The sequence below is a fragment of the Lutra lutra genome, chromosome 10, assembly GCF_902655055.1.
Source record: "Lutra lutra chromosome 10, mLutLut1.2, whole genome shotgun sequence".
Classification (NCBI taxonomy): domain Eukaryota; kingdom Metazoa; phylum Chordata; class Mammalia; order Carnivora; family Mustelidae; genus Lutra; species Lutra lutra.
Genome location: NC_062287.1, coordinates 11,095,809 through 11,114,636, shown reverse-complemented (window position 1 = coordinate 11,114,636; position 18,828 = coordinate 11,095,809). Strand labels below are relative to the sequence as shown.

Genomic DNA, 18,828 nt, shown 5'->3' with positions numbered 1-18,828 from the left:
AGGTTAGATTGAGATTTTTCTTGTTTCTTGCAGCAATCCTGCATTGCTATACAATTCCCTCTAGGAACTGCTCAATGACTGAAACATTGTGTTTTCATTTCCTCTTGATTTCTTTCCTTACCTATTGGCTATTTAGTAGTATGTTGTTTAGCCTCTACCTCTTACGAGTTTTTCTTTTGATTTCTAGTTTCATCAATGCTGTGGTCTGGAAAGATGCTATGATTTTATTCTTGAATTTACTGAGAATTATTTTGTAGCCTAACGTGATTTATCCTGGAGAATGTTCCATAGGCATTTGCAAAGAAAGTGTACTCTGCTGTTTGGGGCTGGAATGTTCTCTTAAGTCCATCTGGTCTAATTTGTCATAGAAAGCCACCGTTTTCTATTTTTTTCTATTTTTTTCTCTATAATTTTTTAAATTGACTTCCTGTCTTGATCTACCCATTGACGCTAGGGTGTATTAGTACTCTACCATTGTTATATTTCTTCATTTATTTAGGTGATGCTACGTTTGGTGCATAAATATTTATAACTTATATACTCTTATTGGATCGATCCTTTATCATGTAAGTTTCATCTATCTCTTGTTACAGTCTGTGTTTTTAAGTCTGTATTGTCTGATATAAATATTGCTGTCCTTTTTGTTGTTCCATTGCATGGAATATATTTTTCCATTCCTTCATTTTCAGTCTGAAATGAATCTCTTATAGGAAGCATATAGATGGGTCCTGGTTTTTTGTCTTTTGATTGGAGCAGTTCATTTAAAGTAATTATTGATAGGTATGTATTTATTGCCATTTTAATTGTCTTCTAGTTGTTTTTGTAGTTCTTCTCTGTTCCTTTCTTCATCTTTTGCTTTCTTTCCTTGGGATTTGAAGACTTTTTTTTAACTTCTATTCCTTATTTTTCTATATCTATTATAGGTTTTTGCATTTGGTTATCATACAGTTCATATATAACCCCCAAATATAGAGCAATCTATTTGAAGTGGATGGTCACTTAAGTTTGAATATATTTAAAAGCACTGTGTTTTTCTACTTCTCTCCAGTTTTTATGCATATGATACCGTATCCCTTAACTGGTTATTATAGATATAACTGATTTTACTCTTACTTTCAACCTTCACAGTAGCTTCATAATTTACTGATCTTCACTATATGTTTCCTGTGCCAGTGAAATTTTTTTGTTAAAATTTTCTTATTGTATTTACAGCTCTTTATTTTCCCTTTTAAAAGTCTCTTGAACGTTTCTTGTAAGGTCAGTTTAGTGGTGATAAACTCCATGTCTCCTTCAATGCTGAATGAGAATTTTGCTGTTTATTTCTGTTTATAGATGTTTCCCATTTAGCACATTGAATAGAACGTGTCACTCCCTTCTGGTCTGCAACATTTCTGCTACAGAATCCTCTGATATCCTTCTGGGACTTCTTGGTAAGTAACTAGTGGCTTTTCTCTTGCTGTTTTAAAGATCTCCCCCAACTTTTTTTTTGCCATTGTAATTATTATGTGTCTTTGTGTTCATCTTGTTGAGTTTCCTGGCCCTGAATATGTTTCATTCCCCAGTTTAAGGACTTTTTTTTTTCAAGTACATTTTATGCCTGTTTTCCTCTTTTGCAGGGAGCTAACAATGAATGTTACTATGCTTGATACATTGTCCCTTAATCTATTCGTTTTTTCTGTTATTCAGCTTGATACTTTCCCTTACCTGTCCTCCTCCATCCTCTAGTCTGTCCATTCGTTATATTCTACAGCTCTGATTGATCAGGGTTTTTAAATTTTCTCTTTAGTAAAATTCTGAGAGCATCCACCCTTTCTTGAGTCCTATGAGCATCTTTTTTTTTTTACCGTATTTTGAATTCTTTATCTTAGTTTTGTGTACCTCTGTCTCTGTGGCTTTTATCTTGCTTTTTTAGGAGAAGTCAGCTACATCTCCTGGTCTTGAAAGCAGCAGCCTTATGTAGAAGGTGTCCTGCGGGGCCAGGAGTGTAATACTTTTTGGGCACCAGGAGTGACTCCTGGACTGGCCTGCCAGAGATGCTATCAGTTTGCCCCTAGGTAGGGTTAGCGCCCAGCACAGCTGGCCGTAGCTGCATCTTGGTGGAGGGGGACAGCCTCTCCCTGAGAGCGGGCTGAGTGGCCCTGCCACGACTGCGGAGGACACGCTGTAGGCAGATGTGGCTCCCCTCTCCCACCCCTAAGGTAGACAGAAGGTGTCTGAACTGGTCCCTGCAAGGCTGGGGTGAGAAAAATGCTCCCCCCCGCCCCGTTACTCCCAAAGAAAGGGCCTACAGATTTCTGCCCCTCTAGCCCACGCCCTAAAATCAGTGAATCTCCTTCATGTATAACCCAGATATGTTTCAAACTGCTGCTGCTTGGACCACATGATACAGTGTCTGTCCTTTAAGAAAGGAGGCTTTATTTTCTATAGATCCTTCAGGCTCTCCCTGTGTTAAGCTCTAATGATTTTCAAAGCCAGACACTATGGGCACTCAGGGTTTTAGTGAACGTGTGCACGGCTGTGGGCACCCAATGTGGGGCTTGATTCCCTCGCTCCTCAGGGAATAACTCCACACCTGTAATGTGGGTCACCCCACAGGGAGTTTCGTTCACAATATTCTTGTCAGCGTGACTCTCTCCTCCTGTTTTTAGTTGTGGAGATGTCTTCTGCCAGTCACAACTTATTTACGGAGTGAGTTGCATTATATGTAGTTGTTTTGCTTCAGAGTATCCACGGGAGGAAGTGAGCTCAAGATCCTCCATTTCTACTATTTTCCAGACTGTGCATTTTTGAGAAGGCCAAAACACTTGTGGGCAAGTAGACTGAAGCCACAGTATATCCCTCAGAGAATACGTATGAATAATTGATTTGGGCGCATTTACTCTTCCTTTACTGATACACCTCAAATCCTGTCATAATTAAGTTGGGTTAGTGCTGCCTCAGTATATCTTTCACCGATGTCTAATAGTCTTTCGCTCCCCAGGAAGAGAGGGGAAGGCGGGGAAGGGGGAAGATTCTGAATCCCTTCCTCCAGCAGACACAAGGCTGCGGCTGCATCTAGTTCAACTCACTCTCAGAACAACCTGAGGACTGGCAGAACAGTTTTTCCACAAGGACCAGGAAAAAGCAACGTCGAGAAAGGTAGGATGGGCAGGGATGCGGTCAGGAAAGGAACCTACAGTGACCCACCAGCAAGAGAGCGATCACAGGTACTCTGCTAGGAATGAGGGGTTTCAGACCTTCCTGAGCACTCTCAGTCATTGGGATCTGCAATGGATAGATGAGCCCATAACATCTGTGACATCTGGCTTTGAAAAGCAGCAGAGCTTACCTTCAGTAAGAGCAGAGGGCTACAGGAAAGATTATACTCTTAAAAGAGCCCATGTGCAACATTACTCTGAGACCACAGAGGCAGGAGTTTGAAAAGTGCCTGAGCTACCTGTAGGACATTTATAAACTAATTGTAAGACCCGTGCTAGAGGGACAGGGATCTATAGGAACTTTCTCCAGGAGCAGAAATGCCAGCAGCTACCACTTTCCCTGAACCAGGTGGGTGCCATTCTGCATCTGCCTTGCTAGCACCATTCACCCTGCTCAAGTCTGCCCTGTGGACTTACCGTGTTCGGCGCTCCTGCAAATTGCCACACGTGATGGTCAACCCGGTCCAGAAAGGCAAGTCTTGCCCCAGTGAGGAAAGGAGATGGGCCTGCAAGTTGTAGCCGACCTGAGACATAGAAACAAACAGCGAGGGCGCCTGGGTGGCTCAGTGGGTTAAGCCGCTGCCTTTGGCTCAGGTCATGATCTCAGGGTCCTGGGATCGAGTCCCGCATCGAGCTCCCTGCTCAGCAGGGAGCCTGCTTCCCTTCCCCTCTCTCTGCCTACTTGTGCTCTCTCTCTCTGTCAAATAAATAAATAAAATCTTAAAAAAAAAAAAAAACAGCGAGTCAGACAAAAATAGAGTAGAAGGAATCAACAGTAGCTTAGAAAATACAGAACAGGTCTGGAAGAAACCTCGAGGATAACATAATTCACAATATAGGAGTTTCAGAAACAGAAACCTTAACAAAGAAATAATCAGTGAAAACTTCCCTATGTTGGGGAATGAAACAAACACCAAGTTCCAGGATCCACAGAGTGCCCCAAAGTGAAGGCCCAAAAGGTCCACAGCAGGACACATACTAATTATGATGAAAATTAAATAGAATTGGCTCAGTGAGTTAAGCCGCTGCCTTCGGCTCAGGTCATGATCTCAGGGTCCTGGGATCGAGTCCCGCATCGGGCTCTCTGCTCAGCCTCTCCGCCTGCTTGTGATCTCTGTCAAATAAATGAATGGATAAAATCTTTAAAAAAAAAAAATAGAATTTTTAAAGGAGCAAGAGAACAACAATTACTTACCTACAAGGAAATCCACATAAGGCTATAAGCTGATTCTTGACCCAAAACTTTGGTATACACAAAGTTTTGTAGGAAAAAATCCTGCAACCAAGTATACTCTAAACCAGCAAGGTTATCATTCAGAATTGAAGGAGAGATAAAGAGGTTCCCAGGGGAACAAAAGGTAAGAGTCTAAAACCACTTAAACAGCCCTATAAGAAACTTCTTTGAAGGAAAGAGAAAAAGCTATAGGAAGGGAAAAATTTCACTGCCATAAGCAAACATACAGGAAAGGTAGATCAAAAATGTACAAAGCTAGTAAAATATTAAAGTACTAATGTCAATTTTATATATAATTAGTTGTCCTACACATGGAAGAGGAAGTAAAAATGTAGTTCTTTTAGAATGTGTTTAAATGTAAACAACAGTCACCTTTATAGACTGCTATATATAAACATAGTAATCACAAATCAAAAATGTATAAAAAAGGAATCCATGCATGATAAGAAAGGAAAAGAATGACCAAACAACTAGAATAAAGTTAACAGTATGGAGTGTTTATTACATTTAATTATTAATAAGTATGTGCTTATTGCCAATCAGAAGACCTAGGGAGACTGAATTAAAAAGACCCACCTATATGCTGTCTGTAAGAGATCCACTTCAGACTCAAGACACATACAAACTAAAAGTAAAGGAAGTGATGGAAAAAAGAGCCAGCATCTCTATACTTGTATCAGATGTAACGGACTTTAAAAGAAAGACAACAGGGGCGCCTGGGTGGCTCAGTGGGTTAAGCCGCTGCCTTCGGCTCAGGTCATGATCCCAGGTCCTGGGTTCAAGCCCCACATCGGGCTTTCTGCTCAGCAGGGAGCCTGCTTCCTCCTCTCTCTCTGACTGCCTCTCTGCCTACTTGTGATTTCTCTCTGTCAAATAAATAAATAAAATCTTTTAAAAAATAAATAAATAAAAGAAAGACAACAGCATTACACAATAATAAAGGGATGGTTCAAACAAGAGGATATATAACAATTATAAATACCTACACACTTAACAGACATAAAGGGACTTGAGGTCATACACTACTAATAGGGAACTTCAACAGCCCATTCCCATCAAGTAGTGACTTTGAATGACACATTAGACCAGATGAACTTAAGGTGATATACACAGAACAGTCCATCCACAAAAAACAATATACACATTCTTTCAAGTGCACATAAAACACTCTCCAGGTAGATCACACATAGGAACACAAGTAGATTGAAATTATATCAAACATTTTTTTCCAAACACGACAGTATGAGAAACTAGAAAACGCACCAACAGGTGGAGGCTATACTACACAACCAGTGGGCTGATGGAGAAAACAAAAAGTAAATTAAAAAACACCAGGACACAAATAGAACTAGAAATACTATGGGCAGACATCTTTGGGACACAACAAAAGCAGTTTCTAGAGGGACATTTATGGCAATAGAGGCCTACATCAAAAACAAGAAAAATATCTAACCTAACAAAAACAAAACCCAAGATTAATAAAAGGAAATAATAAAGATCAAAGTAGAAACAAATGAAAAACAGACTTAACCACAGAAAAGATAAAGAGCTAGTTATTTGAAAAACCTGATACATCTAGTCAGACACATCACAAGAAAGCATAAATGAAAGACAAAAAATAACAGCACAAAAATAAGGGACTACTATGAAAAAAGTTATATGCCATAAAATTGGGCAGCCTGTAAGATTTCTTTCCAGAAATCCTGGAAATACACAGTCTTCCAAAATGGAATACTGATTACTTGGGATGAAATTGAGCTGGTAATCAAAAATTCTCCCAACACACAAAAATCCAGAACCAGATGTATTCACAGATGAATTCTACCAAACATTTAAAAAACAGTTAACCTAGTCTTCTCAAACTACTCCAAAAAAGTAGAAATGGAATGAAAACTACCAAGTTCATTTTATGAAGCCAGCATTACCTTGATATCAAAATCAGACAAAGACACAAAAAATATAGGCTAATATCCCTGATGAACATAGCAGCAAAGATCCTCAACAAAATATTTGTAAACCATACTCACAAACATTAAGAGCTTCATTCACTGTATTTGAGATTTATTCCAAGAATTATTCAATACAGCAAATCATCAATGTGATATACCACATTAATAAAAATGAAAGATAAAAACCGTATGATCAGGGAGCCTAGGTGGCTCAGGTCCTGATCTCAGATCATGTGAGCCCCCACATTGGGTTCCATGCTGGGCATGGAGCCTGCTTCAGAGTCTGCCCCTCCCTCATCACTTTCACTCTTAAAAAAAAAACCCTATGGTCATACAATAGATGAGATAAAGCACTTGGCAATATTCATTTGTGATTAAAAACTCAACAAAGTAGGTTTAGAGGGAATATACTTCAACATAATAAATACATGACAAATCTCTAGCTAATATCACACTCACTGTTGAAAAACTAAAGCCTTTCCTCTAAAACCAGGAACATGACAAGGATGTCCAGTCTCATCTCTTTTATTTCAACCTAATACTAGAAATAATAGCTGTAGCAATTAGAGAAGAACAAGAAATAACAGTTATCTAAATTGGTAAGGAAGAAGCAAAACTGCCACTATTTATAGAAACCCTAAAGATTTCAACAAGCTACTAAAACTAATAAATGAATTCATCAAAATTGAGGATACAGAATTAATATATAGAAATCTGTATATCTATTACACTAATAACAAACTAGCAGAAAAATTAAGAGTATAATCCCACTTATAATTTGCATTAAAAAGAATAAAATACTTAGGAATAATAACAATGAATACCTAGGAATTTAGCCAAGTGAAAAACCTATACTTGAAAACTCTAAGAAAGACAATGAGGAAGTAATTAAAGATGACACTGAAAGGATACACCATGTTAATGGCTTGGAAGAATATTGTTAAACAGTGCCTTCTACCGAAAGCAATCTACAGGTTCCATGCAATCCTGATCAAACTATCAATAGGTTTTTCCACAGAACTAGAACATACAATCCTAAGATTTACATGGAATGCAAAAGTCCCCAAATTGCAAAAGCAATTTTGAGAACGAACAAAGCTAGAGGTAGCAGAATTCCAGATTTCAAGATATACTACAAAGCTGCAGTCGTCAAAACAGTCTGGTACTGGCACAAATATAAACACATACATCAAGGGAACAGGACAGAGACCCCAGAAATGTCTATACTTTCATGGTACATCAATCTATGAGAAAAGAGGCAAGAGTATACAATGAGGAAAATGGAGTCTCTTCAAGAAATGGTTTTGGGAAAACTGGACCACTTTCTTACACCATATACAAAAATAAACCCAAAAAGGATTAAAGACCTAACTGTAAGATCTAAAGCCATAAAACACCTAAAACAAAATAGGCAAAAACATCTAAAACAAAACAAGCAACATTTTATGGCTATGTCTCCTCAGGTAAGGGAAACACAGGAAAAATAAACTATTGGGACTATGTCAAGCTCAAAGGTTTTGCCCAGTAATGAAAACTAGCAACAAAATGAAAAGCAACCCATTAAATGGGAGAAGGTATTAGCAAATGATATATCCTGCAAAGTGCAAATATTCAAAAATATATTAAGAACTCACACAATACCAAACATGATAATCTAACTAGAAATGGGCAGAGAGGGGCACCCAGGTGGCTCAGTCCGTTAAGTGTCTGCCTTCAGCTCAAGTCACGACCCTGGAGTCCTGGGCATCAGGCTCCCTACTCGGTGGGGAGTCTCCTTCTCCCTCTGCCCCCTCCCTGCTCAAGCACATGCACACACACAGGCTCTAATAAATAAAATCTTTTTAAAATTTTTAATTTTAAAAAAAGGGCAAAGAACCTAAATAGACATTTTTCAAAGAAGACATATGGATGGCCAATGGCCACAGGAAAAGATGCTCAACATCACTCATCATCAGGGAAATACAAACTGAAACCACAACGAGCTATCACCTTTCAGAATGGTTAGTATCAAAAAGACAAGAAATAACAGTGTTGACAAAGGTGTGGAGAAAACTAGTGCACTGTTGGTGGGAATGTAAATGGGGTACATCCACTATGCAAAACCAGTAGGGAGATTCCTTAAAAGTTAAAAATAGAAATACCACTCAGGGGGCGCCTGGGTGGCTCAGTGGGTTAAAACCTCTGCCTTCGGCTCAGGTCATGATCCCAGGGTCCTGGGATCGAGCCCCGAATTGGGCTCTCTGCTCTGCAGAGAACCTGCTTCCTCCTCTCTCTCTGCCTGCCTCCCTGCCTACTTGTGATCTCTGTCTGTCAAATAAATAAATGAAATCTTAAAAAAAAAAAAAAAAAGAAATACCACTCAGTAATTCCACTTCTGGCTATTTACCTGTAGAAAATGAAAACCCTAATTCAAAAACATATATGCACCCTTGTGTTTACTGAAGCATTATTTACATGCAGCCTAAGTGTCCACTGATTGATAAACGGATAAAGAACACATGATGCACATACAAAAGAGACTATTACTCAGTCAAGAAAAAGAAAGAAATCTTGCCATTTGCCTCAGCATGTGTGGAACTAGATGGTATTATGTATGCTAAATGAAATAAGCCAAACAGAGAAAAATATCATATAATTTCACTGACATGTTGAATCCAAGAAATAAGCAAATGAGCAAACTCTTTGTTGCCTTGAGGAGAGGACAAAGTAGGGATAAATGAACCTGATAAATGGGATTAAGAAGTACAATCTTCCAATTATAAATAAGTCATGGGGATGAAAAGTACCGCATAGGGAAGATGGTCAATAATACTGTAATAACTTCATATGTTGACATATGATTACACTGATAGTGGTGAACATTTTGTAATGTAAAGAATGGGCAAATCGCTATGTTCTATACCTGACAGTAATATAATATTGTATATCAACTATAATTAAAAATAATTTTTAATTTAAAAAATGTTTACATGTCACTCAAAATTATCAGAGTTTAAATAATATGATGATAGGTAAATAAGCAAATTTCATAATAGGTAAAATGACTTGGTTCGTTTCATTATGTCACATACCTTGTATTTTCAGTTTTGTTGTGGTCTAAACTTACCTATCTCCTTACATCACTGGAATACCTCCATGAGGTCCTCACACCCTAAAATATCACTGAGCCCAGTAAAGCCACCAATGGAGACTGAACAAAGAATAAAGGGCATCATGGAGAAATCAGCTGATCCCACCCAGACTTTTCACCTACAGGAACATCACCGCCCAAGCCACACACAGCACAGCCACCATCTGCCAGCCTTGAGACTCCTACTGGAGGGGAGATCAGCTAGACATCCTGCTGGGGGTGCAGGGGGGAGTAGGTGGTATTTCCTGAGGGCCAGGATGTCATGCCCCTCTCTAAAAGCAGCACTGTAGGAAAGGTGATACACTTCCACAATGGCACCTACCTTGTCAGGGTCACTCTGTTCTGGGAAGGCCAGGTCTCTGTCCTCATGATCATCCACCCCTATGAAGGCGTATCTGCTCTCTGGAGGTAAAGAACCAAGGCCATGATGGGGTTATTTTCAAAGATTCGTTAATGGCACCACTCATGCCTTCACTGAATATATGGCCTAACCCTAAACTCAAGGGTGTGAGACCTCAGCACACACCCTGTAAAGTCCTGCCTCATATGACCACTTGCAATTGAGAAATTCTTACCTTCCTGTCAAGGAATAAGGCCTTTTTCACACACAAATACACTTTTAAACACCCTGCGAAGTTCCCATGGGCAGTGCTATATTGCCCATCTCAATTAATATTGAACATGACATTGTCTGATGCCTCTTCTACTCAAGGTCTGGTCAGACATGTGGTGTTTGTGAGACCCCTTTTTATGACTCTCCCTGCCAAGTTTGGCATTGTCCCCAAAAAGTTCACTAACAGAGGGCTGCCCAAAGTGGAACTCTGTATTATATGTACCTTTACTTTCCCATGAGGACCAGTATTCTCAGTCAATCATGTCTTTCACTATAGACCTAGGTTTACAAAATATGGTCCGTGTAAAAGTATTCTGATATGTGTTTAAAATGTTATTCCAGGGGCGCCTGGGTGGCTCAGTGGGTTAAGCCGCTGCCTTCGGCTCAGGTCATGATCTCGGAGTCCTGGAATCGAGCCCCGCATCGGGCTCTCTGCTCTCTCGGGGAGCCTGCTTCCTCCTCTCTCTCTGCCTGCCTCTCTGCCTGCTTGTGATCTCTCTGTCAAATTAAAAAAAAAATTATATATATATATATATATATATATAAAATGTTATTCCAAAAAAGGACTCTTTGATAAAATTAAAAAAACAACCATCTGCCTTCATCTCGCATATCCAATATGCAGAATCCCTCTTAAATATCTTTTGCATTCACCCATTTCTCTCCCTGCCTAGTGCTGCTGGGTTCAGATCATTACCACCTCATCTAGATCACTTGAACTAGCCTCCCTCCCAACAACCCTGCCCTCTTCACTGTCCACACTGCATCCTGAGTAATCTTTCCCCAAAGCTGACTTCTACTGGTCATCTCCAGTTGATCTCAAGATCAGACACTCAGCACGTGCTGCTCGGATTGAAGGAGTCCATATTCACCGAGCTGCAATGTAGTGATGCTTAAAAGCCCCCAGTTAACAGGCCTCCACAAACTGGGGTATGAGCATATTTTTCTCATCGATCATGGCTGCATCAATTCTCTTTCTTCCCTTGCTCACCAATAGATGCTCACTTGTTAGTCTACCAGTTCTCCATTAAGCTGGAGAACTTCATTGGTTAGAATGACCTATGAGGGTCTCTTCATGAGCCATTTTGCAAAGGGTAACTGCGTATCACCACAAATCCAGAACCTGTGGGCCAAGTCTGAGACGACCTATTACTTCCAGACTCTTTTGCTCCTTTGCTAACTTTCTGTGTTTCAGAAGCTCTGTCCATTTCTTCTTCCTTTCCATTCTGCTACTATCCATTTTGATCCCATTTTCCCTAAGCTTGATGACAGAGGGGAATGCTACTTTCTTCCCTCAAGTGTTCAAAAAACATGCTAGGAGGAAGTCAAGTATGGATAGCAAACACAGAAAAATAACATGCATTCCAGATTTCATGTAGTTATCCAAGGGTTGATCTGTAGTCCTTGACTCTTTTCTGAAATAAGTAAAGCTCAGTTGGGTTTCTTTTCTTTCCCTTTGATCTCTAATGGGGTATCTCACCAAATCTTTTCTTACCCACTAACCATTCTTAGGCCTAGGTCACAGTAAGGATGAAAATGTGATCCCTTCCTTTCTCTGAATTGAACCTGAAAAGTCATCAACAGCAGAGAATGAGGTACCACTTCTGTTTGTTATATCCGGCACCTAGCTCCCCATTCCTCCCCATATTCCCTTTTACATATACACATACACAGGTTTGAAACAGAGTGAGTCAAAAGGAGGGTAAGAGCTTTGAAGCAGGAAAGTCCGGTAGTCTTTCATCAGCTGGAGGAAAGAAATGCAATGTATATTTATTCATGCATCAGACTAAACATGACTTTGTGCCAGCTTCTCTGAAGATATTAGGGAGATAGCAGTGGATCAGGCAAATGTACTACCTTCCTTGATATAGTTTGCACTCATCAGAAGGCAGGTGTCTAGAAAAATGGGAGGTAAGCATAGCAAGAAACATAGATAAAGAAGCAAAAAAAGGTCTGCACACCATGCTAAGGAGGCTTACATCCTTGCATAAGTGACTGGGATTTTAAATAGTAATGAACGCAGTTGCATTTGCAACTAGAAAGAGTGTTCTGGCAGTTGTACTGAAGAATACAGGTGGATAAAACTGAGACCGTAGGGTTTATTAGAGGCTCACAGTACTCCAAGAAAAATAGTACATGAACTTAAAAAGTGACACAAAAATGATGAAAGAAGAGAACTTGCATATTAGATCAATATTTTGAATTGAAAACCCCAGGACACACTGATTGCATGTGGGAGTTGAAATGGTGCAACTTTCTTAACTTATGGACATCTCCCAGCATGACAGTAAGTTTGTTTTGTCCTATGGCGAGTGGTACATGGCATGGGTGTTCCAAGAGACGTCCTTATGCAGGGGAAATTTATCAATATGAATTCTGGGAATCATGGATTTCTTGGGGCACAATTCCTAGCCGGTGTCTGTGATGTCAGTCACCTTGGATCTTAAAGAGAGAAATCAGCTCAAGGAAATTATTTCAAACTCTTTTTATAAGAGATTTTTATAGTTGTTTATCCAAAAGGGGAAAGTATTAGTATTCTACATTCATATTTAAACATGGTAGTACACCTCCTAGGGTCGGTGATCTGTCTGGGACACTGTGCAAATGTCTTTAATGGTTACCCTCAGCTTCAGAGTAGGAACATTTTGGTTTGGTTATCCTAATTCTCTGTTGGCATAACTTCCTAACCTTTAGTTTATGCACTTAGCAATTTGATATGGAGTTTCCATTTTATTAAAATGTGTTTTAGTGGCAAATGCAAAGCCACGTTACTTATAAAAGAATAATGTTTTTACTTGGCTTTAAAATAACTTTCTATAAAGCCTGAGTTTACCAATAACATTCATTTTGAGATTTATTTCAACTAATGATTTATTACCTAATATTTATTCATGTGTTCTGCAAATGTTTATTAAGGTTCTAATAGATATGAGGAATTATGGGCAAATGGAGAAAAATAAATGTTCAGCAAGGCTGCAATCCGAAAAGACATTCAAACTACCAATTCTATGAAGAAAGTAAAAAGGCAAGGGCTTATGTTAAAGTTGATATTTGACTTAGCCCTGAGGATATCTGTAGACAAAGAATGAGGTGAAAGAGAAAACTCATAAAGATCATGAGTAGGGTTGCCAGGTTTAGCAAATAGTAATCTAGGGTCTAAGTTAAATTTGAGTAATTTCTAGTTGTTTATGCACATTACTTGACATAAAGGGTAACTATTGCATGGAAAATACACTAAGTTATTCCTTTTTAGAAATAATTCAAATTTAATCTGGTATCCTGTATTTTTTTTTAATCTGATAACTCTATGCATAAGCAAAATCACCATGAAGTTTGTTCAATAGACCAGTGGAGTGAGTATTCAGTGGACCATGGCAAAGGAAGAGGCTAGAAAGAAAGGAAGAAACTAAATCATAGAAGTTCTCAAGTAGCATGCTGAGAATTTTAGGGTTCATTCTGTAAGCTTTTGAAAGCTACAGAAATCAACTAAGGAAGGAGTGATATGATCCACTTTGTGCTCTGAAAAGCTATTTCACAAATTTAACAAAATGTGATCTAGGGGCTCAGATCTGGGTGGCTCGGTCTTTTAAGCATCTGCCTTCAGCTCAGGTCATGACCTTGAGGTCCTGGGTTCAAGCCCTGCATTGGGATCCCTGCTCAGCGGAGAGCCTGCTTCTCCCTCTGCCCCTCCGCCCTCTTTGTGCCCTCTCTCCCTCTCACTCTATCTCAAATAAATAAATAAAATATATATTTTTTAAATTTTAAAATGTGCATCATCTATAGAAAAATGTTTAATGTTGGGGCGCCTGGGTGGCTCAGTGGGTTAAGCCGCTGCCTTCGGCTCAGGTCATGATCTCAGGGTCCTGGGATCGAGCCCCGCATCGGGCTCTCTGCTCAGCAGGGAGCCTGCTTCCTCCTCTCTCTCTGCCTGCCTCTCTGCCTGCTTGTGATCTCTCTCTGTCAAATAAATAAATAAAATCTTAAAAAAAAAAAAATGTTTAATGTTACCAAGTGATATAAAGTAAGGGGCTTTTCTTCTTCTATTTATATAAATGTTGGATGGGATGACTTGATGTTGAAAAGGTGTCAAAGTGGTTTAAAACAATAAAAATATATCATCTTGCAGTTCTGTCGTTCAGTAGTCAAACATGTATCTCACTGAGCAAAAAAAAAAAAGTTATAATAGGGCAGCATTCTTTTCTGGAGGCTCTAGGGCAGAATCTGCTTCCTTGCCTTTTCCAGCTTCTAGAAGTGCCCTTGTTCCTCACAACCCTCTTCTTCCATTTTACAAAGCTACAAAAATAGGTCAGTTCCCCACCTCACATCCTTCTGACGCACTCCTCTGCCTCCCTCTCCCACTTTTGAGCATAAGTGAGATTTAGAGTGGTCCTACCTGGATCATCCAGGATAATCTCCCATCTCGAAATCCATACCCATAATTGTATCTGGAAAGTCCCTTTTGCCAGAGAAGGTAACATATTCACAGGTCCCAGGGATCAGGATGCAGATATCTTTGGGGGGACATTAGTCCCTCTACCATAATGTGTAATCTGTAAATATAATGGAATCTTATTATTATCAACATACTATTATGTAAATGTTAACACTAATCATAAGAACATTTGTTATATCTGATATAGTCTTTCAGAGCACTTAGCTTGACACTTGGCAAAATGTATATCCTGACACATAAATACTGTACAATGGTTTACAATAATAAGCTTTAAGGCTGTCTTCTCACCAAGCGCACCAGCACATTAGTAGGATAGGCAGATGGGATCTTACGACCCCAGTGTAACGATATTCAGTCATCCAGGGTGCAATGCTACCAAACCTCACAACCCAACCATGTCACACTGGAATTTTAATAAAATTATAGGATTACAGAATCTCTCTTTAGCAAACCAAATCACTAGGACTTAGCTATTGAAGGATTACCTGAAAGAATTCTTATTTCAGAATTTTCCAATTCTTCCACCATCCCTATGTTCCCACTCTGTCCACAGGTCACAAACCCAGGACAGCCATGCTTATGACTGTTCTGTGGATCTAGACAAACAGGGACTGCGAGGTCTACGGGGGGCTAAGCATGGACAGTAAAGCAGAGACTGGGTGTGGTCTCCCAGTATCCATTTGGTAGGAAAACACCATTGGTAACAAAACACCATTATTTTAGTTCAGCCCATGGTCACCCAACTAAAGGCTATAGTCTTCCTTGCAGCTAGTGGTGACCACAACATTTTGCCCAGGATTATGAGTGGAAGTGCTATGGAAAACATTTGGGTCATGTCTTAAGAGTAAAACAAATTGCCCTCCCCCTCCTACTGGTTAAACTCTAGATATAATGCTGAGAGATGAAAGAGCCACGTCAGATCATGAGATTGATGTCCTATGTTAAGAATAGCACCATGGGGTGCCTGGGTGGCTCAGTCAGTTAGGCGTCTGCCTTCAGATTGGGTCATGGTCCTGGGATTGAGCCCCGTGTCTGGCTCCCTGCTCAGTGGGCATCCTGCTTTTCCCTCTCCCTCTCCCTCTGCCTCTCCCCCGACCCCACCTCCCCACTCGTGCATGCTATCTCAAATAAGTAAATAAAATCTTTAAAAAAAAGAAAAAAGGGAATAGCACCTTCATTGTGATGATGGTGTCGTGGATATAAGCGTATGTTCAAATTCACCCAACTGTACACATTAAATACACACAGTTATCTATATGTCAGTTACACCTCAGTAAAGCTGCAAGAAACTAATAAAGTTAAGATTATCGTACCTTGGGTGGCTCAGTGGGTTAAGCGTCTGCCTTCAGCTCAGGTCATGATCTCAGGATCCTGGGATGGAGTCCCGTGTCGGGCTCTCTGCTCAGCGGGGAGCCTGCTTCCCCCTCTCTCTGCCTGCCTCTCTGCCTATTTGTGATCTCTGTCAAAATAAATAAATAAAATCTTAAAAAAAAAAGATTATCACCTTCTCCAAAAAAAAAAAAAAGTGGCAGAAAAGGGCAGAAGGAACTGCAACCCTTGAAACCATGGAACATCATACTGGCCCTGGCCTGCTCACTTTAGGACTGTCAGGTGAGGGATAAATTTATATTTTTAAGTCATTATTGTTTGCTTCCTGTCTAATACAGAATATGCTATCAGTACAGAAATGCTACGTAACAAACCTAAAATATAAGCATTAACTCAGTGGGCATAGGGTGGGGGTCATAGTGAGGGAAAAGCAAACATGACAGGTGAGAAATCTGATGATTTTCATCATGCCATAGCAAAACTCTTGGTGCACTGCTACTTGCAATGCATTGGAAGGCAGACATGTGCCAACAGAGCCTGTAATTTTAATGGAACTTGCTGGAAAATCTCAGGATATTAGTTTATGTTCTCTGCTGCCTGTTACTTTTTGTGAAATCCTATTTTTAAAGTATCAATTCAAACTAGCTATTTTACTGCTTGGATTTTTCGAAACATGGATGTTTTATATTTTTAAACTAGTTTTTAATTAAAAACTGTATTAAAAATTCATAGAAAAAATAAGACTACTGCTTCATTAGTGGAACACTGGTAAGTAGTTTGGTGCAAGGACACCAACTTTTAGACCACTAATATTCAGGTCAGTGACAAAGGCCTAAGTATGAGAGAAAATGAACAAGAAGGAATCAAGAGGACTCAAAAAAAGGAATGAGCAGAAGTGGCTAAAACAAAGCTGGTGATCAAAAAATAGTAAGAGGAAGGGAAGGAATTAGGAAACAGGAGTTTGAGGAAGAGAGAAAGAAATCAACAAAGGGAAGGACAAAGAAGGAAGGTTACATATTTAATATATCAATAAGATCACTTACCACAAGTGTTTCTGTTACTAGAGAGTGAAAAAAATAAAAGACAAGCACCAAGTCAGAATGAAGATTCCCATCCTTGGTAGTTCTACTTCAGAAGGAAGGTGGACTACAACATTTTGTAACCAGAGTCAGTCACATACAAGTGAGATAAAGGACAGTTTGAAGGGAAAATTCATTTACCTCCTGGGAGACTCGACCCTGTACTGGTGGATTGGACACTTACCCTAACTTGTAAAAAGTATGTAATTATTTTACATTCCTCAGAAATTCAGGCTGATATTAAAGTACTTTTAGTGAGATCTCTATTCTCTCATTTCAGTTATTTTATTTTCAACTTCATTTAGATTTCTAGATTTGAGCCTTTTAATTTAAAATGTGTTTTATTCGCTCTTTCACAAGAAATGTTGTTTTTCTTTATAAGTTCCAATGAAAACCTTACACTTTGATATTTCATACATATGAACAGAGAGCCTACCCTCAAGTACAGGCTGTTCCAGTCAAACATAATCTAGATGGATAAGTATTGTAAGTGATAGAATATTCTAGTAATCATTGCCTTTGAGTTAAACATTTTATTTTTTTATTAGCACTAAACTTTTTTGATCTTCATGGAACTGGAAGTTTTTTGAGATTTTATTTATTTACTTATTTGAGAGAGAGAGAGCATGAGTGTGGGGGGTAAGCGAATGGAGAAGCAGACTCCCCACTGAGCACAGAGCTTGATCCAGGACCCTGAGATCATAACCTGAACCGAAGGCAGACACTTAACTGACTTAGCCACCCAGGCGCCCCATACAACTGAAATTTTTAAGAAACATTTGCTTTTGGATGCAGACGGACATACTTAGGTTGGTACACAGCTACTCTTTTGTTACTCTTCCAGCTCTACTCTGTGGTAGATAAAGGTTCTATCCCTCAGGAAGCTGACTGGATATCAGGTGACAAAAACTCAGCCATTGTCATCATCATCATCACACTTGGCCAGCACTTCAGGCCCCTCCTCATTGACATTTTCATTCACAGGGTCATCAGAGCCCAAAAAGCTTCTTAAGGACTGTTCCCAAGAAGCCCAGTTTCTTACTAAAGTGATCTTTAAGACAGAAAACATCAGGACGACAGAAAGGTTTGTAAACGTCCATGGTTATATACAATATCTTACTATGAGCACATTGTCAAAGATCTCCGTGTGTGTCGCTGATGCCGGTGACAAGACCATTGCATATGACACGAACAGTGTCTACCTACATGATCATGGAATTGGAAATCAGATTAACATGTTCTTAAATGACATTTGCTGAAGCATAAATACACGAAATCCCTAGAAACCAATCTCTGCAAATAATTCTACATGTATTGTTAGAGAAATTTCATTTTAGGGACAAAGACAATCAAAAGAATCCATCTAGGCAGGAAGGACATTTAAGAACAAAGACAAATGACACTGGATGCAAAGCTTGGAGAATCAGACGTGAAGATTGACTACACCGTCCCTGGAGCCTGTCTACACATGATAATAAATGTTCATATTCCTTAAACAAGTTTGGGTCATAATTTCTGTTACTTGTGGCCGAAAGCATCCTACTTGATACTTTGATAGGGTAAATGAGAATAAACATGTGATCCTCATGATACATCCTCTAACATTTTCTGTAAAGGGCTACATAGTGAATGTTTTGCACCTTGCAGGCCATTCATCTCTGTTACAACTGCTCTGCCACTGTGGGGTGAACGTAGCACTAGCCCACGTGTAAATGAGTTAGTATGGCTACATTCCAAGGAAACTGTATGACAGTGAAATTCAGACTTTGTATAAGTTATTCTTCTTTTGATTTTCTCCCAGATTTTTAAAAATAAAAAAACTATTCTTAGACTTCCAGGGAATA

General features: G+C 39.4%; 1 pseudogene; it reads left to right on the top strand.

Moving 5' to 3' along the window:
- Window positions 1–3,153: 3,153 nt before the first annotated feature.
- Window positions 3,154–18,538, top strand: LOC125078634 (NXPE family member 1-like; annotated as a pseudogene).
- Window positions 18,539–18,828: the final 290 nt, after the last annotated feature.